At 38.0% G+C, this 27,930-nt stretch overlaps 1 protein-coding gene across 3 annotated transcripts in view; it reads left to right on the forward strand.

Annotated features, from left to right (window-relative positions):
* LOC117227332 (uncharacterized) overlaps positions 1-27,930 on the forward strand; it is a 410,549-nt gene that overhangs the window by 185,956 nt on the left and 196,663 nt on the right. The gene's annotated exons all lie outside the window — the stretch shown is intronic.

A 27,930-nucleotide genomic window follows, 5' to 3' on the forward strand; every position in this document is an offset into this window, starting at 1 on the left:
TAGTACAGTGTTCAACACGTACAGTGCTGTGGATAATTATAAACTCAAAGTAATTTTCACATTTTCACTGATATATTTGAACAAAAATTTAAAAAAACTATATTTGTATATTTTCATTTTCTATTATTTCTAACATAGAGATATACGAATACGGTGTTTCGTTGAGGTTTTGTTTAAACATCACCGAAAATGTGACACTATCTTTTGACTAGTATTAGAAATTCATTTTTATTGTAATAAATTCGAACGAACTGAATTTTAATAGGTTCTTTGGGATGCAAAAAGGTTCAATTATCATCTACTATAATTCGTTTCATCTTTCAAGTTTCAGTTTCATTAAGCGTGTACCTAGATTTCGTGGGAATTTTTGTAATTATTCGTGGGAAAAAAAAACAATTTACTTAATGCATTTGAAATATGTAAATACCTTTTTTAAATGAAAGTAAAAATGTTTTAACTTGACAAGGTGTAAAAAGTTTTTCAATTCGGATAACGTTTTTTATTTGTTTATTGAATGATCTGTTGTTTATTGAATTATTTGAACAATTCTCAATTAGAGAGAACTAACTAATTAATGACATTCGATTGTGAATCCCATATTTTTGAATCTAAAGCATACCAAAAAAACTTACCGTATGAAATACTGTTTTATTCAAAAAGAATTACGGACAGATTAATATTAAAGAAAGTATGTTTCATTAATTTGTGGCAACTTCTGCTTGAAATATGCATAGAGGTCGAGGCACAGATATTGATACGCTATTGATCCATAGTCTTCTATCTCGTAGCTTTTTTTTCTGTTCAATTGTATACCCAGTAGATACATATGCATACACTAAGTGGACTCATTGTCAGGTACACGCATCATAGTACATATGTATAGCTCATACTACAGTTCACTCATGCACATATTTCATACTACATACATCACTGCAGTAAATGTTGTATGTAGGTATGTGTAAATACTAGCTTTCTTCTTCGTAACTTGTAACATAAAAAATATAAGCTTAATTTCTCTTTAGTTCCAGGCTATGTAAACTACACGATGAATGTTTCATTATAGGTATTTAAATAGGCTAGCAAGCTAAACACTCTGATTATTATTATTCTACGTATTACAACTTTACATACCAACATGTATCATTTGAGCATTTTCATTGCACTATGTACATAAATATAACGAGTCAGATTTGCGACGAAGATTTCATACATAATCGATTAAATATGAATGTTATTAATTTCTTCAAAATCGAAACAAGATTCTTCTGCTACAAAAATCTAGAAATTCAAGTAAACGAGGGCATACAAGAAATAACAATGGTTTCATTCTATTTGTTTCATGGTCTCATTCTATGATAAAGGGTCCAATACTGCTCAAAAGCCAATCAGAGCAAGTTCATTAACCTTAAAAACGAGACAAGGATTTCGTAAATTAGCTGCAAAAGATTAACAGTGTCACTAATAATGCAAAGCATGATTTTTGATATAATTAAATAAAAAGAATTAATATTGATATTAATATTAATTAATATTCTTTTTATTGCTTTTTTACAATTCTTTTGTTTTGTTCAGTCACTCCTTGGTCAACGTTAGTACTGTTATCTATTGTTTATTTATGAGAAAGGTCCTATAAAAAGTTGTTTCTGAACCGCCCGCGTGTCTGTGAAACTGATAGCGAACGTGTTAACCCTTTGCACTCCGCTGTCCCCTCTCGTGGGACATTAAAGTTTATTAGTAATTCCGGGGAATTCAGTCATTTCAGCGCAACTTTTTGAGATATGCATGTTTCCCTGAAGTTTTCTCTTGAAATGGCACAAGAAATCAAATCAAAATATAGTAAAATTACTAAGCTATATACAAGAAATGTCAGCGGATTTTGAAGAGAACGTGAGAGGCGTGCTCACGACGGTCCGAGCACTTCAAAGGCGCCATTTGAAAAGAGCGATAAGGCAAGTTTGTGGAAGAAAGATCGGTATGCGAACATAGCACGCACTGTATAGTGAGATTTATAATCATCAAATCTGGAGGAAAAGATTTTCAAAGCTGAACTCAGTCTGGTTTGAAGCGTCGAGCGGTATAGATAGATCTAACGAGTGAGAAAATCGGAAAAGTGATTCTTCTCTTGGTAAATAAATTGTTTGGTAAAAGTTTTTTTGGTAAATATCATCCTGTGAGTTAGTAATAACAATTAGAAATTTTCAACCTATGTATTTATTCATATTTTTTATTAGAACAATGGCAAAACGTTCGAACACGAATGAGTCTCATGACACAAGTAGTAGCGAAGATGAGCTCCAGATAGACGTTTATAAATATGTTAGAAAGAGTAACTGTAGAAGGTTTTCTTCTACAGTTAGTCTATCGTTTTGATAGCAGCGATAGTGATATCGTCCAAGCAACAAGGCGACGAAGGAAAGAGTTCGCATAGATAGCGATTACAACAACAAAACAAAATTATAAAACAAACAATAACAAAATTATAAAAAATAAAATATTGATTTTTTTGCAAATTTCTCGATTTCAGCCAAATTCATATAAGTCCAATATCATTATAACATGTTAGTTAGTTACAAAAGCATACTAAATAATACGAGGATCTGTAAATGCCCGTTTCTGCCGAAAAGTGGCGCTGAGTAGCTGGTAGCCAACGTCCAGAATGGTTCGGAGTGCTAAGGGTTAAACGTGTTAACGTGTTACTCCGACAATACCGAAGATGCCATTGCACTAGATCCTCCGACCAAATATAAATATTCCCGTGGAGAAATGAATCGGCCATCCGGGAAATTTCGAAGAAGCACGGCCGTGCCATTTCGCCAGCGTTTTGCTTGGTATTCATGCCGGACTGACAATAAGGGGCCCCTCGCATCGGCCAGTCGATTGCTTCTCAAAGGTCCCGGACCGTCTCGAATCTACATACATGAATGCGAATGCATCATGCCGTTTTACATATGTATGCACGCGACGATATAGTCTCGGTACCTGTGTACGTACGCGTTCTGTTGCATAATTTACGACATTGTACACAGGCATGTTCGAGTGCACAAACGAACCACTCTACGGCCGGTTCAAGTGGAATCGATTTGTTTTGGCAGCGAATGGAAGAGGCCGATCCCGAAACGATTTCGAGCGATTTGGGAGCTCGGCCCGATCCTAATCGCCCGATTCCTCCCGTCGTTAGGCTCTATCTACCCCTTTCAGGGGGACTGTTAACCCTCGTTTCCGGTTGAATCGGAGCTGGCTGCGTTCGCGCGGATCGAGTTAACTCGTTACCTAGGCACTGAGATTTCGCAGAATTTCGGCCCAAATCCGCTTTACGATCTGCCCAATGAGGTTAGACATTTTGTTTCGAGTGTCTGCGATATTTTACTCGGTTTAATCGATGAATCGCTTGCGATCGAGTGCTAATTTACCTCTATGCACTGCTCGGGAAATCGAGACGTTCGTATTTTGAGAATTAATATCGGATCACTGTTGACATTCGATTAATGAATTGTTCGAACTGGTGATTATTTTCAATTCATTGCAATGATTCGGCGGGGAAGATTGTGATTAACGGCAATGGATTTTGTGCGAAACTGACCTGAATAAGGTCAGATCATATTGTCATGGGTCATCGTAGGTCAAATTGTTTACTGCATCATTTCCGGAAATTAAATGAATAATTTCGCAGGAATGTGTGCGTGCTAATTATTGAAATAAGGGCAGCAAAGAATTTCGTGTCCATTAAATGGAAGTAGCCGATAAACGGATCTCTTTGTTTTCTTTTTTTCTATTAAGATAAGTTAGGACTTGTTATTCGAAACTACTATTTTTGGAATATTTATGTAAGCTGCTTATGATATTGCATTACCAATTTACATCCGTTGCACTTGTGCTCAGTTGGATTGGGTGACACGATATATCCGGCTTACCAACTGCGAAATCGTAAATTCGCCGCTGGTAACAGAATGCCAACAAATGGTCAACAAAATATTGGACACGCCTAAATTATCGAATATTTGAACAGGATCGGTGAAGTTATACGAACGTATCTCTCATTTTAGAAACGACGTATGTATAATTATGTTCGAGCTTACTATGACTACTCGGATCTCCATTTATGAATACACGCCGGGTTCCTGTCCTTTCTTTGCTTCCTTCCGTTTTATTCGAACCACCACGATCTAGTCACATTTTCTGGCTTACAATAAAAATTCTATTGGGTTGGCAACTAAGTAAATGCCGATTTCAGTTATAGATGTCTCTCACTCCCATTTTTATGATATCCGTAAATGTTATATTATAAAATTATTATTATTATTATTATTATGTTATTTTTTATTATCCGTGAATGTTAGCAACTGGACAAATTGAATGCAGCGGTCAAGGAAAAGCGACCAGAATTGGTCGATCGTAAAGGTGTCATTTTCCAGCAGGACAATGCTAGGCCGCACACGTCTTTGTCCACTCGGCAAAAATTGATGCATATTGGTTGGGAATTGATGTTACACCCACCATATAGTCCTGATCTCGCGCCATCGGATTACCACTTATTTCGATCCCTGGACAACTCTCTTCATGGTAAAACTTTGAATGACGATGACGCTGTAAAATCTCGCTTAACTCAGTTTTTGGCCGAAAAGGATCAGACTTTCTACGAGCGTGGAAATTTCAAGTTGTCAGAGAGATGACAAAAGGTCATCGAACTAAATGGAAAATACACATTACAGATTAAACTTCGTTCCAAGTAAAAAAAATTTTTTTATTTCATTGAACAAATCGGCAATTACTTAGTTGCCAACCCAATAGAATAAAATTGAAAATTTTGCTACGTTATTTTCAACTTATTGAAACTAATCCCTGTTCTTAACGTTAAACCTACCGCGGTCAAAGTGACCGCGCTTTCTTCTTTTGCAATTCCGAAAAGTTCCGAGAATCTTTCGTGGAAAACGCTTGAATAAGTTATATTATTGGAGCATGTTTTATAATAAAAACTTTACGAATTCTAAATAAAAATTCGGTCTTCTCACTTTTGTGAAGCAGTACATGCCAGTTAGTATTACTGATTGGTAGGTTTAGTGTAAACAACTGACTTAGAAATTTTCGTTTCTGCATACAGCTCCGCGATGTAACCGTGACGGTATTAAAGTATAATGCAAGAGTCGATAGGATGACGTGGAAAATAAAGTAAAGATTACACAGTGTTCTTAATCCTTTCTATGACAATAGTGCTACATGGATAAGAAAGTGTCTAAGTAAAACAAAGCGAATCCGATTATTTATTGGAAACGCGTGTTTTTCTCATAAACTGAAATGTTAATGGGAACAAATCAGATCATGGGGTGAACTGGATCAAGCAAAGAGAGAGAGAAAGAGAGAGAGAGAGAGGGGGGGTCCCTTCTTGCTGCATTGTTGCGAACTGCAAGACCTTTTTGTATTAGGCCATTAAGTACGAAATGCATACATTTTATAGCAAGATTATATAGAGTAACGTATGCATCTCATACTTAATAACCTAATACAATAGCAATAAAAATGAAGGAACATCCCGAGCATCCGCACAAAGTCGCAATAATTGTTCGAATAGAGCCATACATAAAAAGTAAACATTTATCGCAGCGATTACTTCATCGAGCCTTTTAATTCCAGCAGATCTTAATCGAACTCGTTCCACAGGAGCGTATCGCGACCAAAGTGAATTTTTCGAGCTTCTACACGAAATTATGTCGACCAAGTAATTATGCCCGTCGGTGAAAGTGTGAAGTGGCCGAATATTCAAGCAATAAGTGAACACGGAGAAATTAAGAATTAAGGAACGGCAACTAAAGATTACATCTTCGACATTCTCACTATTTCGCCGATCAATCCACTTGATCGATCGGCGATGATCAAAACGGATTAATTCATCTAGTTCGCTCGTCATAAAGACGACAGTACACGCTTCACGCTCGCTTGAAACGAATCGCGGGGATAGTTGAAGGGCTCCGCATCCTTGGTCCCACGGAAGCCAGCCAAAGAATCCTCCTTGTGAAAAGACTCATCTCGTAAAGAATCCGTACTTTCGCGGCGTTAAAAGACTGATCCCGTCGCAGCCTAGCCCTGACGTCTCTATCCGTCGTTGTTCTCCGCTGGTAATTCTCTCAAGTGGAGTTATACCTCACTTTCTCATTATTCTAAAATCTTCTTTCTTTCGTCCTGTTGAAGAACGAGCCCCCCCCCCCCGGGAGGTGGAGGCAGGCGCGCGTTTTCTCGATGGTAACCCACGAATTCTAGGCGGCGAACGAACCATCAACCCCCTGCGCTTCTCCCTTCCCTCGAGAATCTGTCGGGAAAAAGAGGTCGGGACGACAAAGGATTTCTAATGGACGCTGCCCACCCGAGGACGCCTTATAAGGCGAACCTCTCGTGAAGGTGGCTCAACCTCCTTTTGGTCTTTCTCTGCCTTCCTTCTCCGCTGCTGCATCTCTCTCCTTCTCCTCCTCTCTTTCTCTCTTCTCTCTCTCTCTCTCTCTCTCTCCCGCTCTCTCTTTTTTTCTCTGTCTCTCTCGCGAGCATCTCGTGGCGACTTCTGCGAGCGAGCGCCTACAGGCGCCTCCGTGGCCGGATTTAGACCGAAAAAGAAGCATCGGGACTTTCGGGAAGACAACGACGACTACGGCAACCACGTCCCAGCCAGTGGGACCAGCGCCGAGGGGATCGTGACCGGACCCCACCGATACCACGATCCCTCGGATCGATACCACCGCCAACTTTGTATTTTGCCCCCGAACGATCCTGTAACCGTGGATTCACCGCACTTCTCGGAATACACACGAATTCCTGGCTGCGTTAGACCAGTTTCTCTCTTTCTGCTCTCTTACCTTCCTCTATCGTTCCGCGAACGCGTCGCGTTGCACCGACTACTAGTTATGAAAATCCAACGACTTCCTGCCCGGGATCCCGACGGCGGAATGTTTCGCGTGTCCGCTCGCCTTAATTAACCATTAACCGTTCACGCAAATCCCGATGTCGCGGCAGCCGGACTTACTTAGGATAAGCTGACATTCACGAGCATAGTTTTGAAGGAATTCTGACGGCGGTTGCGAAACTGCCGGGATTATTTGCTGGCTGCTACTGGCGGATAATAAAAAATCAATGTTTCTCGATAACGAAATGAAATAGATTTATTGTTATTTTTGTTTGATACTAGGAGAGCACAATACTGATAGCACAAAGCGTCTTAAAGGCGCCTGTTGTGTAGGATATTCGGGACGGCTTATTTCAGATGTTAAATCACGTCCGAGTCGTCGTTAACCGCTTGCTATTCTTTCACGAGTCCGAATTGTCATAATTTCTAGCAATAACTAGAAATTATTGGGTTGGCAACTAAGTAATTGCCGATTTCAGTTATAGCTGTCTCTCACTCCCATTTTTGTGATATCCGTAAATGTTATATTATAAAATTATTATTATGTTATTTTTTATTGGTCATTGTTTTTCGTCAATAACTCGTCAACGGTGCCTCGGAGAACATTTTTGTAAAGGAAGAAGTTGCTTCAAATGATCCGAGGAACCCGCCATTTCCGGATTGCGAGACATTTTTCGGACACCCTGTAGGCTGTTGTAAATCGATGCGAAGACAAAAGAAGTGTGAAACAATGCATATGAAGACGATTATTTGGTTCAAACGATGGGCGAGTGAGCTACCAGAGCAAGCCACTATAGTGGCGCGTCGGGCCTAAAAGGTTAACACTTTATCGTCCGGTCGTGGTTGAGGCTGCCACTCAGTAAGGACTGGCTTAGTCGCGCGCGCATTTGCTCCCAGTACCGGCTAAATTTTCGCTATTCATTGTGTTGTGCTTATTCCTTTAAAAATAATAATAAATAATAATTATTATTATAATTATAATTCATAAGGATATGGGGAGGTCAGCAAACAGGAGGTCAGCTACTAACAAAACAGTAAAGAAGCGAAAACCGTCGATAGCTAAAAGTCGATTAATAGGCTATCGGTCGATAAGCATTGGCAATCGAAAAGCCGATTGATAGGCTAGCGATCGATAAACATTGGCAATCGAAAAGCCGATAAATAGGCTAGCGGTCGATAAAGTGTTAAGAGTAGAATTTGCGGTGCCGCTGACTCCGTCGCTGTCTTTCCTTGGAAGAAACCGCGAGTTATCGGTGAAACAGAGTGTGACACCCACGTCTATTTTCTCAAACGTCTTTTCGAACGATCGGGTAAATCGTCTTTCGCAGAATGCCCAGTGAGACCGGCGTCTACAATCATCGAACATTCGCGTTTCTGGAGCAACGTCGCCGGTGCTGTACGTGTCTCTTCCCTCCCTGCCGCCAAAGGTGGAAAAAGGGGAGAGGAAAAAACCGTCCGCGCGGCACGATTTCTGTAATCACCGTAGCGCTTTTTTCAACGACCTTCGCAGCCGAGCAATCGCCTATTGCCTTTCACTGTTCAACGTCCGCGAGTTTTCGATACTTTACGGCCCGAATCCGCGGCCCAATCGCGCTTTGCAGGCAACGGGGATCGGGATCAGGAAATCGGAATTCGCCGGGATCGAATCCCGATCGGGGTACAAAAGTTTCACCGAAAAGAAGGAACACGCTTCGTCCCGCCGGCAATTTGTGTACGCTTTGCCTTCTCTTTCCCTTCGTCTTCTTCTTCTTCTTCTCCATCTTCTTCTTCTTCTTCGTCTTCTTCATGTTCTTCTCCTTCTTCTTCTTCTTCTTCTTCTTCCCTTATTCGCCGCCTTTGGCTCGTCTTTTTTGCTCGTATCATTCTTCTCCTTTTCTTCTCCACCTTAATCCTCTCTCGCTGGAATTCCTTTCCCCCACCGTTCGCGAAATATCTCGACGCATTCCCGCGCATGGCACTGGTCCGATTTGGGCCCTCCTGCAGCTCTCGTGTTCGTCTCGCAGCTCGCCAACCGAGGGCCTCCTTTGTCGAGGAACAGTTGTAATTGAATCTATTAATTCATTTCACCGAATTCTTACCATATTTCATCCGACAACGAAACGCTGCAGCATACATTCATTTTTCCTGTTAATTTCGTTCGGCACTTTAGATCATTTTTATTTCGCAATGCTACCTTTGCTTCGGATACTTGAATCTTTGCACGTGACAGGATTGTCGTAGGTTAGATTTCGACAGGACTACCACATCTAGAGAAATCTTATAAAAGTATTTTATTTGGTCGAATTCAAATAAGTTAAGTTGTACGATATTGCCAATGTTCTTACGTTTTACGAATCCTAATAAATTTAGGAACATAGATTAACCCTTTGCACTCGAGTGGTGGCTCCGAGGCGCCACTAAAATTTGTTATATCACCTTTTAAGATAATTTTGATATTAACAAAGTTTAGATTTAAATGCATAAAATGCATTTTGTCGTATAAAATAGAAATACTATAAGTTAGAAAAATGATTTTATATTTATGGTTAAAATAGCTTCGAGTGCGAAGGGTTAACATGCAAATTAATTTTCAAAGTCTGAGCAAATAATTCTGTCACCTTTAGAGTTGGACATTATTCGAATACAATTCTATTCGATCAACATTTTGAATAAATGTTTCGAATACATTTTGTTAGAAATTAAACTTTTTAAATAAAGTTTCATTCGAATAATGATTCGAATAAAGTTTCATTCGAATAAATCTTTCGAATAAAGTTTCATTCGAATAAATCTTTCGAGTAAAGTTTCATTCGAATAATGCTTCGAATAAAGTTTTTGTTGGGATTAGACGTGTAGATGGAAACGTTTGTGCGTTGAGGGATTAACAGTCTCCATAAATTGAACACAGTGTAACAAGATTATTAAACATTGGCGACACTGCTGGGATGCGACGTATACATAGCAATGCGCACGTAAAGCCAATGCGCACAGTGCCACCGACGGCTATGGGCAGAACAACCCATCAGTTTCATTCGAATAATGCTTCGAATAAATCTTTCGAATGCAATTTTATTCGAAGAACGTTTCGAATCAAATTCTATCCGAATAACGTGTCGAATAAATTCTTCGATCAAAACTTTATTCGAATAATATATCGACTCAAATTCTATTTGATTAACACTTCGAATAAATTCTACGAATGAAATTTTGTTTGTTATTCGAATAAAATATGCCCAACTGTGTGTGACTGTCAAAACGTTGAAGTAAAAATGTAAGAAAAATATTTTATTTCCTTGAAGCAATCAATTTCGCCAAGTTCGTTTAAACGAACGATTTCACTGTCTATACGGTGCGCCATTTCTAGTTCAGCTTGAATGCATTCCTCTGTAAGTAGCTGTTATAACCTCGGAGGAATTAACCTGGAATGTAAAACGCTTTCGTATGCGAACTGTATCTACCGTCCCTCGTGGAAACGAGTAACATTGTCGTGAATTTCGTTGATTTCTGAAATACCTCCGGACCGAGCGCGCGAAGCAAATTCGCGTAACCAACGGCAGATGTGATTGATGCCGTTCCCAGATCATTTCTGTCGGGGCTCGCACGCTTTTAAATGCGTTTTTATTCGGCTTTCTTCCGGCATCCTTTTACATACGACCGTCTCGCTGGAGCCAAGACACGCCGGCGTTCCCCTGAAAATTGCGCAATCGAGACACGATCTGGTATGCCAGGCGTTCTATTAGTGCAGCGAAACGCTGCCGCGATCGCCGGTTCGACGAACTTCCATCGTTACGACGTCCTATTTTCCGTTATCAGGCCATCGTTAAACCAGTTAACTCCATTCTTCCCTCAGCCGATAACGCGATTCCGCGGGTCAATTCGGTACGCTTGCAAGGCTTGCGCAATCGAATTTCCGTAATTATCTATTTTTGCTTTTTCTCGTCGACCACCAATCGCCGAAAATAATTGACCTGCTCGAATTTTATATGGCCGGCTTGCTTCGGCGATTTCGCGAAATCTTTCGAAATTTTCGAGCGGAGTTGCGCAGAATTACAATTGAATTACTAAGCAACTTAATTATATTGTAATTCGTAATTCAGATATAAAAGTAAGTAATTGAATGACATTGATTACGACGTGCTTAAATTACAATTAATTGAAATTAATCGAATTACATTAATTACGGATTACGTTGTAATTGAATTATATTAATTATGAATTACATTGTAATAGAATTACATTAATTACGAATTACGTTGTAATCGAATTATATTAATTAGGAAGCACATTGTAATTGAATTATATTTATTACAGATTACATTGTAATTGAATTATATTTATTACAGATTACATTGTAATTGAATTATATTAATTACGAATTACGCTGTAATTGAATTATATTAATTACGAATTACGCTGTAATTGAATTATATTAATTACGAATTACGCTGTAATTGAATTATATTAATTACGCATTACGTTGTAAACGAACTAAAATTACAAATTACGTTGTAATCGAATTATATTAATTACAAATTACGTTGTAATTGAATTATATTAATTACGAGATACGTTGTAATTGAATTATATTAATTACGAAATACGTTGTGATTGAATTATATTAATTACGAATTACGCTGTAATTGAATTATATTAATTACGGATTACGTTGTAATTGAATTATATTAATTACGAATTACGTTGTAATCGAATTGAAATTACGAATTACGAAGCAATTGCACTGAAATTACTCAAATTAGAAAATTTAACAGGATCCAATAGCATTTTCATTTTACAATGGGCAACCTTCCCGACGATGCCGGAAAATTTCAATTCGAATTTTTGCATATTGACTTACACGAAGATTTACAATCTAGCAATAAAAACTGTGCAGAACGCACTAAACGAAGTGTACTCTCGGTTCTTTCTTAAATTGTAAAGTAACGACTTGTAATCTTTAGTAGACTGAATTGTTCAGTGATACATGCGTGCATGAAATTCATTGATGCCAATCGGCATTTCTCATTTGATTGGGATGGTTCGACGCTCTTCACCTCACACGGTCTTCCGTCTAGATTGGTTTACGCCGGTTTCAATTTGCGGCGCCGTCCGCGTAGCTTCTTCTAATTACCGCTAATTAGAGACGACGCTTAAAGTACCGACCGTTCTGTTGGCTTGCTCGAAAGGAATTTCCTCGGTTATTGGCGTCGCTTAGTTCACAGAAACGTTACTTTATCCGCGAACGGGACACGAAGACTATACAAGCAATGTCTTCGAACAAATATCGAGCATGTGCCAGCGAATTTAAACACTATACTTACCAGAACGGTCAAATGACCGCTTTTAGACCTTTGATCGAAATTTCTATATTCAATGTTTTCGCTTACCATCAACTTAGCTCAGTTTTTATAATATATATATATATAATAATATAATTATAATATGATATATATTTATATAATTATAATATATATAAATGAATAATGTAATATTAATAATATAATTATAATATATATATTATATAATTATCAATATTCATCTTCCTTCTCTGTCATTTTTTTTCTGGTAATCTTATATTCTCTATTGTTATCTCCGACTGCTGGAGAAATGTAAAACTTTTATTATTAAAGTGTAATAATACTATTATTAAAGTCTAATTAAGTCTATTAAAGTCTAATAAAATTTTTATAAAGATATCCGCACTGAAATCGCGAACTTCTTATTATTACCAATTTTTTTTTCAATGAAAGTATCATCTGATCGTGTTTTAGGCACAAACCACGTGCTTATACACAGTTTGTTTCATATTTGCGACGCGATAGATCCAATTCGAAGTAATAATACTGTGTTAATTCCTAATTGTGTGTGCAAAACTTTCGGACACGGGGAATTATTGAATCAAAAATATCTTTCGCGCGAGTTTGACGGGATTTCTCATTGTCAAACTTCACTGTAATCGGCTCAATTAGTAATTTCTTACTATTAATTACTACTATTACTACTACTATTACTACTATATAACTAGTATTATGAATTACTACTACCATTATTATTATTATAATTACTACTTAATTACTTACTTAATTACTACTATTAATTATTACCCATAATTACTTACTATTTCTGCTCCAGAAAATTAGTAAATATTCTTCAGACATTCAAAAACAAGGGTGAACAGCGTTTCTCTTAAAAATTTCACTGTCACGTAGTAAACAAAATTCGAAAGTTTACGTCCCGTAATTTGTTCTTTACTTCGAGCACAGCTCGAATCTGTCGCGCCTCTCCGCCAAAGCCACGTGCAGCTCGCTCGCTCGACCACCTTGTAGTTCGCGCGCTCGCCTCTCATTGGTCACTGTTTTTCGTTAATAACTCGTAAACAAAGCCGCAGATTGAATTTTCGCTAAGGAAAAAATTACTTCAAATGGCCTCAGGAACCCCACATTTCCCGGAAATACGATAGTTTTGGGACATCCTGTGCAGTATTTACGCAAGCGCGCGAGAGCAGACTAGCGAAAGTTTGGAGAGTGCTTGTGTAAACAAGCACATTTCAATATAACTGCTATAATATTAGTATAATATTAGTATCAAGTGTTTATATATAGACTAAATAAATCCTCAACGAATGTTAAGGTGTGATACTCAATTGTTACTTACGTTAAACCCACGGACGTTCCCCATTTCAAAATATAGTCTAAAATGCAACAAACAAATATATTCTAATTATTACATAAAAATTATTTTGCGCTTTATTGCTCGTGATAAAGTGTCTATTAATTATAATCAACTGGAAAAGTATGTAACGTTCATTTAAAAATTCGACCGCTTTCGGTTGCTTTCAGATAGAAATGTCGGTAAGTTTAGCGTCAAAAGAAATTGTTCGAGTCGCGGTAACTGATAAACAGTCAATTTAACATCCGTCGGAGTTTAGTGCATTAATATAATATTGCGATATACAGGGTGTCCCAAAAATGTCTCGCAATCCGAAAGTGGCGGGTTCCTCGGGCCATTTGAAGCAACTTTTTCGTTTACAAAAATTTTCTCCGAGGCACCGTTAACGAGTTATTAACGAAAAACTGTGACCAATGAGAGGCGAGCTCGGCTGGCACGAGGCGATCGAGCCAATGAGCGGAACTGGACTTCGCGCACTGGTTGGCTGGGTCGCCTCGCGTCAGCCGTACTCGATTCTTATTGGCCACTGTTTTTCTTTAATAACTCGTTAACGGTGCCTCGGAGAACATTTTTGTAAAGGAAGAAACTGCTTCAAATGATCCGAAGAACCCGCCATTTCCGAATTGCGAGACATTTTTGGGACATCCGGTATTATATATATCATATATAATATGATAATTGCCTTGTCCACACAAGATAGTTTCGAAGAGAAGCGGCGCTTCTTGGAAGAAGCTGCCTTACAAAGACACAGCAAGACGAAGCAATAACGCTTTCTCGAAGTTACATTTTCCTTATCGATGATAAACAATAAATGTGCAACTGTCCGAACGCGGAATTCGATGAACTGACCGTGGAATAACAGCGACGATTGTTTGCACGTGATTCGAGGAAGAACGGTGACAGATCGAAGCGGGAGACACCGTTGTAAGTGTTTCGATGTCGCGTAAAGGTTTTCCAATGAATATGACGGGACTGACAGAGGTTAAATCGTGCCTACATGCGCATTTCACTGGGCGTGGTCGTCGACTTTGCTCGATTCAATCCCCGCGACAACGGCGACGGGCCTCGATCCGTGTTTGCCGCAGGATTCTCTGCTGCAGTAAACTATCGAATTCATGGGTCGATATCTCGTTAAGCCGCCTCTAACCGCGCACTACGGAGAGACCGTTACGAATAACACTTTGCATACCATTCCTCGGAGAAAGTCGATAATTTCGTAGCTTCTCGTCACTTCTTGGCTCCTTCGTACAACATCAGTCGCCGTTTATAGAATCATGCAGCGAATCGCCATCGACCGTGGCGAATCGTATCTTGCCGACTTCGAGGTAGACGCTCGCTCGTTTCTTCCTCGTTCCCTCCCTGTTTTAAGGTACCTTTCTATTCTGGCTGCACGCGAAAAATCGATTTTCTTCTCTCTACACTTTCTTACTGTGTTCCATTTTTCATGGTATCGCCAACTATGTCGGCCTCGAAACGAAGCGTCCGTAATTCTTGCGACGATCTGCAAAAGCTTTTATCGTGTTTTCTACATTTTTTTATACTATTGGGTTGGCAACCAAGTAATTGCCGATTTGTTCAATGAAATAAAAATTGTTTTTTACTTGGATCGAAGTTTGATCTGCAATGTATTTTCCATTTTGTTCGATGACCTTTTGCCGTCTCTCTGACAACTTGAAAATTCCACGCTCGTAGAAAGTCTGATCCTTTTCGGCCAAAAACTGAGTTAAGTGAGATTTTACAGCGTCATCGTTATTCAAAGTTTTACCATGAAGAGAGTTGTCCAGGGATCGAAATAAGTGGTAATCCGATGGCGCGAGATCAGGGCTATATGGTGGGTGTAACATCAATTCCCAAGCAATATCCATCAATTTTTGCCGAGTGGACAAAGACGTGTGCGGCCTAGCATTGTCCTGCTGGAAAATGACACTTTTACGATCGACCAATTCTGGTCGCTTTTCCTTGACCGCTGTATTCAATTTGTCCAGTTGCTAACATTCACGGATAATAAAAAATAACATAATAATAATAATAATAATAATAATAATAATTTTACAATATAACATTTACGGATATCATAAAAATGGGAGTGAGAGACATCTATAACTGAAATCGGCAATTACTTAGTTGTCAACCCAATAATTATATATTATAATATTATAATAATAATATTGTTATAACATATATAATAACATATAATTATAATATATATTATTATAATAATATTTTTAGAGTAGATCAATTTTTAGTGTACCTCATAATTTTGTCCATTGATTGTAATCGAGTTTATAAGATTATAACCAATATATATGTTATATTGTAACAATATATATTATTATAATAATATTTTTAGAGTAGATTAATTTTTAGAGTACCTCATAATTTTGTCCATTGAATGTAACCAAGTTTATTATAATTATATATTATTAAATTATATTATTTACAATATTATTACAATCACTGGACAAAATGATGAGACACTGTAAAATTTTTAGGAATTAACATTTCACCTTAAATCGGATTGTGTGCGAAAAATTACGTGTTCGAAAAATCTGTAGCCATTAAACATGACCGAATAACAAGGATCATTACCAATACTTTAACATTGAAGATAAATATTTGAGAATATCTTAAACGGATAATAAAAAATAACATAATAATAATAATAGTAATAATTTTATAATATAACATTTACGGATATCATAAAAATGGGAGTGAGAGACATCTATAACTGAAATCGGCAATTACTTAGTTGCCAACCCAATATATTTTATACTACTTTTTTGTATACTTTTATGAAGAGTGAAAATAATCAAAATAGTTAAAACAATTGACGTTTGGAAACTAAATCCTTCGCAAAGGTGAACAAACGTTAAAATCGATTTTCTCGAGAACGGAGCCCCTGATAAAAAAATGTTACACCAAATTGTTTACTTGTTTTTTACGTAGAATCACTCCCTGCTCGGTTATACTACGAATTCCGGTTTTGTATTTTGTAAAATCGTCTGCTCTTTTCCGGAAAATTATAATCAGTAGCAGCATTTAGCACAATTTGCTGTAACAAATTTCATAATCTTTTTGGAAAAAGGTCTCCGATATATTGAATCATTCATGAGAGCATCACTTTGAAATGTTAACTTAATGTAATCGTATGTCAGACTGGTGGAAATTGTGATAATCACTAATTTATATGAAAATTACTATCGAAATGCATTTTTCGTAAAATACATTCATACATTAAATACAACATATAACATAACAGTAAAATAAATGTAATATATTATATAAAATACATTTTTACAATAAATACAATATATATTTTCTATGAAATACTTTTTATATACATTGTTCAAATTATTTAAATTTAACACTTAAATATGATGCTCTCTTCAATGATTCATATCAGAAATCTTTTCCTAAAAGTATCTGAAATTGCATCACAGCTAAGTTACTGCTGCAATCGATTATTATAATTTTCCAGAAAGGATCAGATGATTGTCGAAAATATTTTTCTAGTGAACTAATCTTACATTGTACTTTCATTAAAGTAAGGTATTTATCTAGAATATATTGCATTCGCGTTGTACAAAATGTATCTCTTATATAAAATATATTTTACATTATATATATTTATATTTTTTTATATATTAGTGCCATAAATTTTCGAGTCGGTGTTGGCCCAATAAATCATGAACAGCAAGTTGGAGTTATTGTTGTAGCAAACGGGGGAAACGGTAGGGAATTGCGTTTACAGGTAGGTCGTTCTTGCATTCCACATTGTTCTTTTCGCGAGTAGTATAAGGAAATCCTGAAAGGACGCTGAGGTCCTGTCGTGGGATAGTCCTTGCTTCCCAGGGACCCTTTTGGCCCCCAGTAAGTTCGTGCGGCGATTATTTCTGTGCCCACTTCCCCTTCACCATTCCCGTTGCTTCATACCTTTCCTCTTTCTGCTTGCGAGAGATGTAAATCTTCCGAGATGAACTCTTGCCTCTTGCATCAGCGGACCACTTCAAAGGTCCGAATATCTGGCCGGGCTTTCGCGTCGGTGAAACAGTCGCACACCATTAAAAATTAAACTACGCCCCTTTTCTGTTGTTCGTGAACGAGACGAACCCGCCGGATTCGTGGACGTCGCGTTGCTATCGAACGCTACGATTTCTTCTTCTATCGTCAGAAATTATCCGAATTAATTATTCGTATCGACACAAGAGAAGAAAATTATTGCGGTTGACGCAGTCCAGGAATTTTCAGGAATTCGATCTAATCGCAATCTGCAGTTCGAATGAGTGACATTTTTAAAAATTTTGACTCGCACGCGTCTTGAAATGTAATCCGTACATGCCAAAATATGAAAAAGATAAATTAAGTAAATTATAATGTTACTTGAAATTAGCCTAACTCTGAATTGTCGTACCAATCGATTTGGTCAGTAAAGAATACACACGTTAGTAAACAATAACAGTTAACAATGTTAACAAAATGTTGACAGTAACAGTTTGAAAATGTAACTTACGCCACTATAATTCTAACCTACTTATAAATAATGAAATACATTAGTTCGAATTACGAATATTTGATTACTTTTTGCTTAAGACAGAATTCAAATACAGACAATGCACCTTTTGCGATGCACAAACGTTTTAACTCAATATTTTAAGTAGACTGCAGATTTTACGCATTCACGACCAAAATTTGCTGTCGAATACGAAACTATAAAAACATCGCGAGAATTACAAGAATTTGTGGAAATTGTTACATTATATTTCCAACTCGGCGAAATGATTAAAAGGGGAAAGACATTTCGATCTAATTTATATTTCTTACAATTCATCTAGACAGTTTTTATTTTGCATAAAAATCTGCAGCGTAATTAGAAGATTCTTTCAATGACCATGTCTGAGATATTTTATAAGAAAAAGATCGTGTTATTTAATTGTTATAAACATCTTTAGTTCTTACGCACTCGTAAAAATGCTACAGGATCCCTAAAACATAAGACCTTTAACCAAATAACTGATATCATGCAACTAAACTTTTCGCTTTTAATTCGATTGCACAAAATGTTTCAATTTTATAACATTTCTGAGGTTGTTGTTGTTATAAACTTGAAATATTCTGAACGTCTATTCTTATCTTACGGTTGAGATACAACGATTTTTAAATAGGTCCGCCATAAATCATACCATGACAAGTATATTTTTTGTACGACCAGATGATGTCGTGTTTTCTTTTTCTTTTTAAATCGATCTATGTGAAAAAGTTCACGTCGTCTCGTGAACATAACCTTACTCACCGGATCTCGCGCCGTCGGATTACCACCTTTTTAGATCGTCGGAGCATACATTAAGAGGTAAAAACTTAAACAACGTCGAAGAAGTGAAAAAGCGCTTGGAAAAGTTTTTCAATGCAAAATCGAAGGACTGTTTAAAGAATAAAAAGGATTCGAACAACTGTCTATACGCTGGCAAAAGATGTTAAAAAATGATGGAAATTATTTCATTGATTAAAATATAGAATTTCTTTAATAAATAAATGTTTCTCGCTAACAACAAAAAGCATTTTTATTACATTTCAGTTTACTTAATATAACATACAATACTTTCTAGTAGCATAAGAACATGATCGCTTATTGGACATATTCGTAGAATAGAATTATATTCAAATATTGCACGGCTCGCGAAAACGACGATTAATTACAACGGCATACTTTTAGATGAGAGCAACAGTCACGTGGTTGCATGTAACTTAATACATATGAAAACAGAGCTACGCTTCCATAGCTATTTTAAAATATAACTTGCACCACAAAGTTTTAGCAATTCGTTATAAAATGGAAGCTCCAATGTACAGATCTAGCCACGAAAAAAGTTTCCAGATGTTTTTAGACGCGGTTGTCGATTTGTAGTGCGTTCAAGAAGTAACGCGTTTTTAGTTTTCTACCCGTTATATCATTCCAAGACAAACTATTGGGTTGGCAACTAAGTAATTGCCGATTTGTTCAAGGAAATAAAAATTGTTTTTTACTTGGAACGAAATTTAATTTGTAATGTATTTTCCATTTTGTTCGATGAACTTTTGCCATCTCTCTCTATTCTATCGTGACCGATCGTCGTTTGTCACTACCCTGGAAGCAATTATACCGCCATGGTATGATAAAGGGTCTTTAAAAACTAAAAAGGTCGAGGGTGTATATTATCTTTGCATTTCCATTATTAACACTAGATTTACGGAACCCGTCAAAGTGACGGGTCTCTAATTTTTTAATTTACGATCTACTAATTTTTTAATCTTTAATTTGTTCAATTTATATATTACCTACGGTAAATGTTACAATAACGCTCGTTAACAATCAGAATAAATGTCTTATTGTTACTTTTACAAGCTAATATAAAACAGCTGTTTTTCGTGCTCGGTAAATCTAGCGTTAAAGGGACAGTATATAAATTCGTATGAAACCGAATTCATGAATTTGTAATTTACAACATGGAGGCGTAAATGTTATGCACCAAGTGTAAGGGCGACGTAAGCAGCATAGGACAATATGTGCTGAAAATAACGAATAAAATGATTACGAGTAAATTCAGTGTATGTATTTATTGGGTTGGCAACCAAGTAATTACCGATTTGTTCAATGAAATAGAAAATTTTTTTTACTTGGAACGAAGTTTAATCTGTAATGTATTTTCCATTTTGTTCGATGACATTTTGCCATCTCTCTGACAACTTGAAAATTCCACGCTCGTAGAAAGTCTGATCCTTTTCGGTCAAAAAGTGAGTTAAGTGAGATTTTACAGCGTCATCGTCATTCAAAGTTTTACCACGAAGGGAGTTGTCCAGGGATCGAAATAAGTGGTAATCCGATGGCGCGAGATCAGGGCTATATGGTGGGAGTAACATCAATTCCCAAGCAATATCCATCAACTTTTGCCGAGTGGACAAAGACGTGTGCGACCTAGCATTGTCCTGCTGGAAAATGACACCTTTACGATCGACCAATTCTGGTCGCTTTTCCTTGACCGCTGCATTCAATTTGTCCAGTTGCTAACACTCACGGATAATAAAAAATAATATAATAATAATAATAATAATAATTTTATAATATAACATTTACGGATATCATAAAAATGGAAGTGAGAGACATCTATAACTGAAATAGGCAATTACTTAGTTGCCAACCCAATAATGTACAATATTTTCTAGTAGCATAAAAACATGATCGCTTATTGGACATATTCGCGGAATCGAATTATATTCAAATAGAATACAAAGCTCCCCTTATTCCCCACACTTTCAATTAAACAAAGGGCGCAGCTGGCCGTTAATGGGACCACCAACATTTGTACCCCATCGAGCGTCTCCGCTCGCGTTTCGAAGCTTTCGCAGAGCCGGCGGATCTTTTCCGGTCGGCCAATAGAATTCCACTTTATCATCGGGATGATGTCAGCGCGGGCTAAGGCTATCGCGAAACGCATCGGTTTGAATTATGGAGCACCGGCCGTTCGTTTTGCTCGAGCGATCGTTTTGTAGCGCGCGGGTCATACGGTGCGCGGAGAGAATCATCGCGGCCGTTTTGTGTAGCAAGCCGTATCATTGTGTATCGGTGTGTGCCGGGAGAACCTAGGAAGCGCATTAGCGTTCGAGAAGATCGGGTACAGCCCGGCGGTTCCCGGGCGACAGGGTTCCGGACGACAGAGGCGGCCGATCCCGTGAGAAGACATCGAGATTTCGACACATTGTTTCCATTCGCACCTATCGCGGCCGGGGCCACGAATTTCTTGTAAACTCCCACGCGGCTCTCGGCCGGCTCGGGATCGTTCGAGAAACGCCGAGAGCACCGGGGTCGGTCGGGGTGTTCTCTCTCTAGGTGCATTCAACTCGTCCCGACGCGTTGGTGGGGCTTAATGGGCGGCGTGACGTTCCGTGTACACCGGCAATCATGACTTACGCGTATCGACGCGCAACCCGAGTACGCGCGAACTCCGATAGGACGTGCCGCATAATGCCGCGGGAACGGTCGGCCACGGTTGGCGTTCGATCCGCGCCTCGGTACTCCGTCGTGTCGTTGTGTCGTGGCCTGTTTCAATTTAATACACAATTGTCCTCGCCGCGTTTCACCCGGCCCTCTGCTCCGCCCGTATTTCCTTTCATAGCTCGCCGGAGCAACGTCGTCGTGTCGGCCCGAATCTGTGTCAGTCCTGGCACCGCGCCGCGGTGCACGCCGTTTCCAGGATAATATGCAACCATGCGAAATGGGCTGGCTCGTTGTTCCTCGCACGCGTCCGACGCACACGGCCGCGTTTGCTTTCGCAAGCTTCTTCGGCTCGCGCTCCGTAGTCGCCCAGTCTCGCTTCATCGAGCCGCGGCCGCGGCTCGATTATGCTCGCACGCGTTTCGTTTTCGAGATCGCATGATGGAGCGCCGACATTCGGAAAAGTTCTCGTTGTTCGAACGACACAGTTGCGGTCTTTATGACCCCGGCAGGTGAAATCATCCCTTAACCCCTTCGCGACCACAGGGGAACATTTTTGTCCGTTTTAAAATTGGTGATTGTCGTTGTTCAATTACTCGGTATTTTTGCGCGACATGCAAATAGCGAGGAATATGGAGAGATGTGCAAATTGTCCTAAACACATAGAAAATAGGACACATAATACATAATGTACTATATGTATTATGCGCAATGTTCATCTTTGCTTCACAGATTGTTATAATTAGCACGTCGTTTTGTATAGTAATTGTATTTCATAATTTTGTATCGTTTTAGTTAACATTTTGTTACGATAAACCAATAAATCAAAGACATTGCGTAAGAAGTCTAACCATAATTTGTGTTACCAGTGTGTAAGTCCATTGGGACAAATATTTTCTATAAAATTCCAAAAAAGAACGACACATTGTTACGCATTTTTCTTATGACTTTTATTTATTTTACTATACAAAATGACGTGCTATTTATGATATTCTGCCAAGCAATTTCTTTCGGTTGCGAAGCAAAGATGAACATTGCCCGTAGTGTCCGCATTTCAACGATATTGTTTATACATATACGGACACGTTGAAATCACCGACAAATGTTTACATCGTCTACGAAAGGCATTTTTTGAATTTCCGTTATAAGCTCAAATGAGAAAGTTAAGAAACGAGAATATTTTATTTCTTTTTCCGTCATTCCAAGTAATAGCAAAATTAAAAAAAAAAGCATTTTAGACATCATTTAGTAGACTAACAACCCCTCTACCATCTAAAAAAAATTGAAGTCACTTAGTCCGGTTTTAAAAAAGCCATTGCGTTTTGAAAAGCGTACGAACACTTTTTTGGGTCACTGTACATATTTTTTAAAGCTACAGAAACGTTTGTAAGAAAAGAAGAATTTGCCTAAATATCGATTCCGTTTCCAAAGGATCCGTAAAAAGCAAGCGTCCCCGAATTACAGTAATGTCTCCCTAACTGACGCTCAGATTGTCCACGAAACTGGACAATTTGGAAAGAGGAGATACGATTATTTGAGCTTTATAGCTCGTTTTGTTTATAGTTGTTGACAATTTCTTAACTATAGAAACGAACCGCAAGGCTCGAATAATCGTATCTCCTTCTCCCAAATTGTCCATTTTCGTGGACAATCTGAGCGTCAATTAGAGAGACATTACTGTACCCCAAAATATACGCACGTTCGATGCGCTATAGTTTAACGTTTTGTATTTTGGAAATTTTATGGCAATAAGCGGATAAAGGAATCGTGGTAGCTTTTTAAATATAGCTTTTCAAAAAGCTATATTTATGAAATCCGTCGAAATGACGGGTTCACTAGTTTTTTAATTTACGATTATTCATACCGTGAAGATACGTTTACGAGTTATTTATTCGATTTATATGTTACTCACGGCAAATGTTGCAATAACGCTTGTTAAACAATCAGGATAAATGTGTTACTTGTTACTTTTATAAATTAATTTGAAACAGCTGTTTTTCGTGCTCCGTAAATCTAGTGTTAAAAAGCTATATTTTCAGATGATTCTTTAATGCTGATCTTAAACGTCATAAACGATGGTCAATTGTTCGTTCGATTGTGAGATGAATAATTGATCTTTAATAATTCGAAGTTGTTAACCCCCTTGACACTTTCACGAGTATAGCACTTGGTTCTCTTGTCATCGATATCGAAGCATTCGAGTAAACGAAGGCACACTATACATACATAGAAATATCATTTTTTTTCTTCTAAGAAACGATTGCAATCGAAGAAATAATTACAACCATGACCAAAATGGTACTGCGAAGGGTTGGTTTTGATTATTAGAGAGGCACTATTTGTACATCGACGTTCGGAATCCGTCTCAATGTCTCCTCCTTGCGTCGCGCCGTTAAATTCGAGGCAAATAAAATGGGAGTCGGAACACGCGTTACGAGACTGGTTCCGTTGTACGTTGGCGTTAGATTATCACGCCGCTGATAAGCCTGTTACGCAATCAGGAGTAAGCCGATCGCCTTTTCGGATGCCGTTCGCTGCCGGTTAAATTACCAAGAGACTCTTCCTGACACGGATCTTAGGAAACCGGCATTACCAACGACCGATAATCGGGCCGATAACGATCGTCCGTGGCCAGGCCGGGCCCGGCCGTGGTGCGGTGTGCACCGTAGAATGCATTTGCATGCGCCAGGGTATCTCAGATTACGGAGCACAGCGCGCTCTCTTAATTGGTGCACGCGGCGTGATTGCGCCCGGATGCAGCGAACCGGTGTGCAACTGCATCCTCTCCTTACCAGCAAGTAGAATTCTTCGCGCGCTACAATCGGGGCGCAAACTCGATTCTGCGGCCGCAGAAAATTATTCGTGGCTCGGCATCGATTACGGTCGACGGGTTCCGAAGGGATAGGAAGGATGCACCGTGCTCGTAATTCGAACGTCGGAATTTTCAATCGCCACGATGATGATCCGTCGGCGTCGGATTTTATCGCAGCGGATTAATGCGGTGCTGTGAATAATTATAGGATCGATTATGTTTTACGTTTTTTTCTTTTTTAGTAATATTTAAACGAAACTTAACGAAACATCGTGTTCGTATATTTCTATGTTAGAAATAATAGAAAATATAGAAATATACAGTTACGATGTTTGTTGAGTTTTCGTTCGGATATCGGTAACATATGTAAAAGTTACTTTAAGTCTATGATTATGCACGCCACAGTACGTCGATGGTATCCAATGCTATGTCTTCCCGCGAGATAAAAATTGTCTGCATCCGATGCAACAAAACGAGGACGACTCAACAATTTCGATCCTTCTTCGATCGTTTTAGCAGGTCAGAAACAATATATTGGCGTTATTAATTGCTTTTAATTTTTGTCAATGTTTCAAATTACGGTAGCCATTGTTTCTGATAAATGCATAATATCCGCTGTTCAGTGATTAATCACGTAATTGAATCGAACAGTTGTATTCAAACAATTATTAAATGATTATAATATTCGGTATAATATTTTGATTATAATAATTCAAATGATTATTAATCTGGGAAACGTTGAATATTGTGTTTTCAAAATGTGAAAGTGTCGAGGTCGAAAATATTTCGAAAATTTTTAGATGTAATATGAATGCAACACGTGTTTATATTCGTTTGTTTAATGATAGAATAATGAAATAGTTATTAATAATTAGTTATAATAATAATAATAATAATAATAATAATAATAATAATAATAATAGTGTTATTAATTGTAGCACATATTTTCAATACACTATGGTAACCTATGGTCTCTTTTTTATTCCAGGTGAGTCACGTACCTTGCAACTTCTTGTCACGTTGAGTATGTATTTGGATTATTTATAATTTTATGTAAGCCTGAGGATAGGAGTTCGCCAACTTCAGCAATTTTAATTTAAGAAAAAAAATAAAATATAGCCCATTTCAATTTCACTGAATTTATAAAATTCACGACTTTATCCTCAGTTATAATTCGACTGCAGATTATACACATTTATGGGAAAAATATGTAAGCGAGATTCGAGACGTTGAGGACGCTAGAAAAATTTAAGAACGTTGTTACGTGATTTACAACTTATCAAAATTAAAAGAAGAATGTTCAAAAAGTGTATCGATCGCAGAAATCGCCGATAAACTGTATATGTTTAACGTTCAACGCCCGCAGTTTACGCGTAAATATCGTATAAATTATAATTAAACGCGCATACGTGGTTCGTATTGTTTAACTGAACGCAGTCAAAATATTTGGGAAACGAGTAAACACGCCAACACGACGCAGTATTCTCTGGATCGCAAAATTGAATCGAATAACAGAATTTTCGAAACGTGCAAGATATAATAATTAAATTTGAACCGAGAAATACCTAAATATTGTTACATTATAGTAACTAGTTTATATGCAATAAGTAACAGTTCTATGACATGTAATCAATTACATTTTCATTTGCGTATTTTATTATTTTATTATTTTATTATTTTATTATTTTATTATTTTATTATTTTATTATTTTATTATTTTATTATTTTATTATTTTATTATTTTATTATTTTATTATTTTATTATTTTATTATTTTATTATTTTATTATTTTATTATCTTTTATTTTATTATTTTATTATTTTATTATTTTATTATTATATTATTTTATTATTTATTTTACTATTTTATTTTGCGTCCCTCTATCATCATATTTCATTTGCACATTTCTTACTCGAATTCGCGGCTTTATTTTTAAACAAATATTGCAAATTAGCAACTTCATTCTCGCTTTTGCATCGTTATGAAAACGAGGTAGTGTTAGAAATCGTACTAAAAATTCTCCTAGAAATTGTATTAAATATTCTATTAGAAATTGTAATAGAAATTGTATTAGAAATTATTGAGTCAATAATCATGTGCACTGCAGAAGAAGAACAAAATTTGTCTCGTGCTATTAGGGGAATCATGCTGGTAGCTGCGACTGCGAGACATCGTTCTGCAATGATCATTTACATCTCCGTATTATTTTCAATCGATGGCCACGCGGGACGAGTGAAAGTCCAGCTGGCGTACGAAAAAAAATCGACTTTTCGGTTATCGGACTTTTGATCCGGCTGTCGTCGCCGGTCGTCGAACTCGATGCCGACGATGTTTCATCGGCTGCTGATTGGCTCGTGTGCGGTGCATAGTTCTCGAAAGATTGCCATTGCGAGGGGGGCGGCAATGTCGCGACACAGGGCAGGTCGCCGGCGATAACGTGGTTTGGACGCGGGGCCCGATCGAATGGCAACATCGTGGCAACGAACGGAGGCGAAATCAATTAACTCCGGCCACGTGTGTGAACGCACACGAACCTGACCTCTCATTTTCCATTCTGCACGGCCGTAGTGATACGCGTAGTACAACCTACGGAGTTACGTACGCTCTCTCTCTCTCTCTCTCTCTCTCTCTCCCCCTGTAGCGTTGCCCTGAACGAGAGCTGCCCGTGCCCGCGTACATTAGCCGCGTGGGTTGCCATGGGCAACCCATGACTAACACACGTTCCAGCATCACGTGTCTCTCGCTGGGCTTCTCCCTTTCTCCCGTGGTTTCACCCCAGTGCCGTGACCACTACTGGCGCTGCTGCACACCTCTCGGTGCACTTTGCCGCTGCATCTTTGCTACTCATCTTCGGTCTAGCCCAGGGGTGTCAAATTCGCGGCCCGGGATGAACATTTTTGCGGCCCGGTCAGTATATCCGACGCGAAGTAAAAATAAAATAGAAATGTGAATTAGAAATTTTGAAAGTAGTGTCTCGGACATCGGTCCGAAATTTTGGGCATCTTGCGCACAGAACAACCGTGAAGTAAATCGAGAAGAATAGACCCTTCGCCAAATCGTTGAATGCAACAGATTTAACCTACGGAGACGAGAATATGAAACTCGTCCAAAAACATCTGCGACCTCCGAAGTTCACGTCGTAGACCAGGGGTGTCAAACTCGCGGCCCGAGATGAACATTTTTGCGGCCCGGTCAGTATATCCGACGCGAAGTACAAATAAAATAGAAATGTGAATTAGAAATTTTGAAAGTAGTCTCGGCCAATCAAATTTCTCCCGAAATAGGAAAGATAGTATCAGAGAAGAGATGTCGAGTATCAGGACGTAAACAATAATTTAACTTTATATTCGTTTATTACAATGTACTAGTCAGGATAAAAATATTTGTTTCTATGAACATTGATTTTTTTCTTTTCTTGCGGCCCACCTAATGTTAAGCATTGTTTATTTGGCCCAAGTTAGCTTTTGAGTTTGACACCCCTGGTCTAGCCGGTATTTTCACTCCAAGTAATAGCAAAATTGAAAAGAAGCTTTTTAACCATCGTCTAGTAGACTAGTCCCTCTATCATCTAAAAACAATTCAAGTCATTTGGTTCAGGTCTAAAAAAGTTATCGCGTTTTA

The sequence above is a fragment of the Megalopta genalis genome, unplaced genomic scaffold, assembly GCF_051020955.1.
Source record: "Megalopta genalis isolate 19385.01 unplaced genomic scaffold, iyMegGena1_principal scaffold0020, whole genome shotgun sequence".
In the NCBI taxonomy this organism is placed as follows: Eukaryota; Metazoa; Arthropoda; class Insecta; order Hymenoptera; family Halictidae; genus Megalopta; species Megalopta genalis.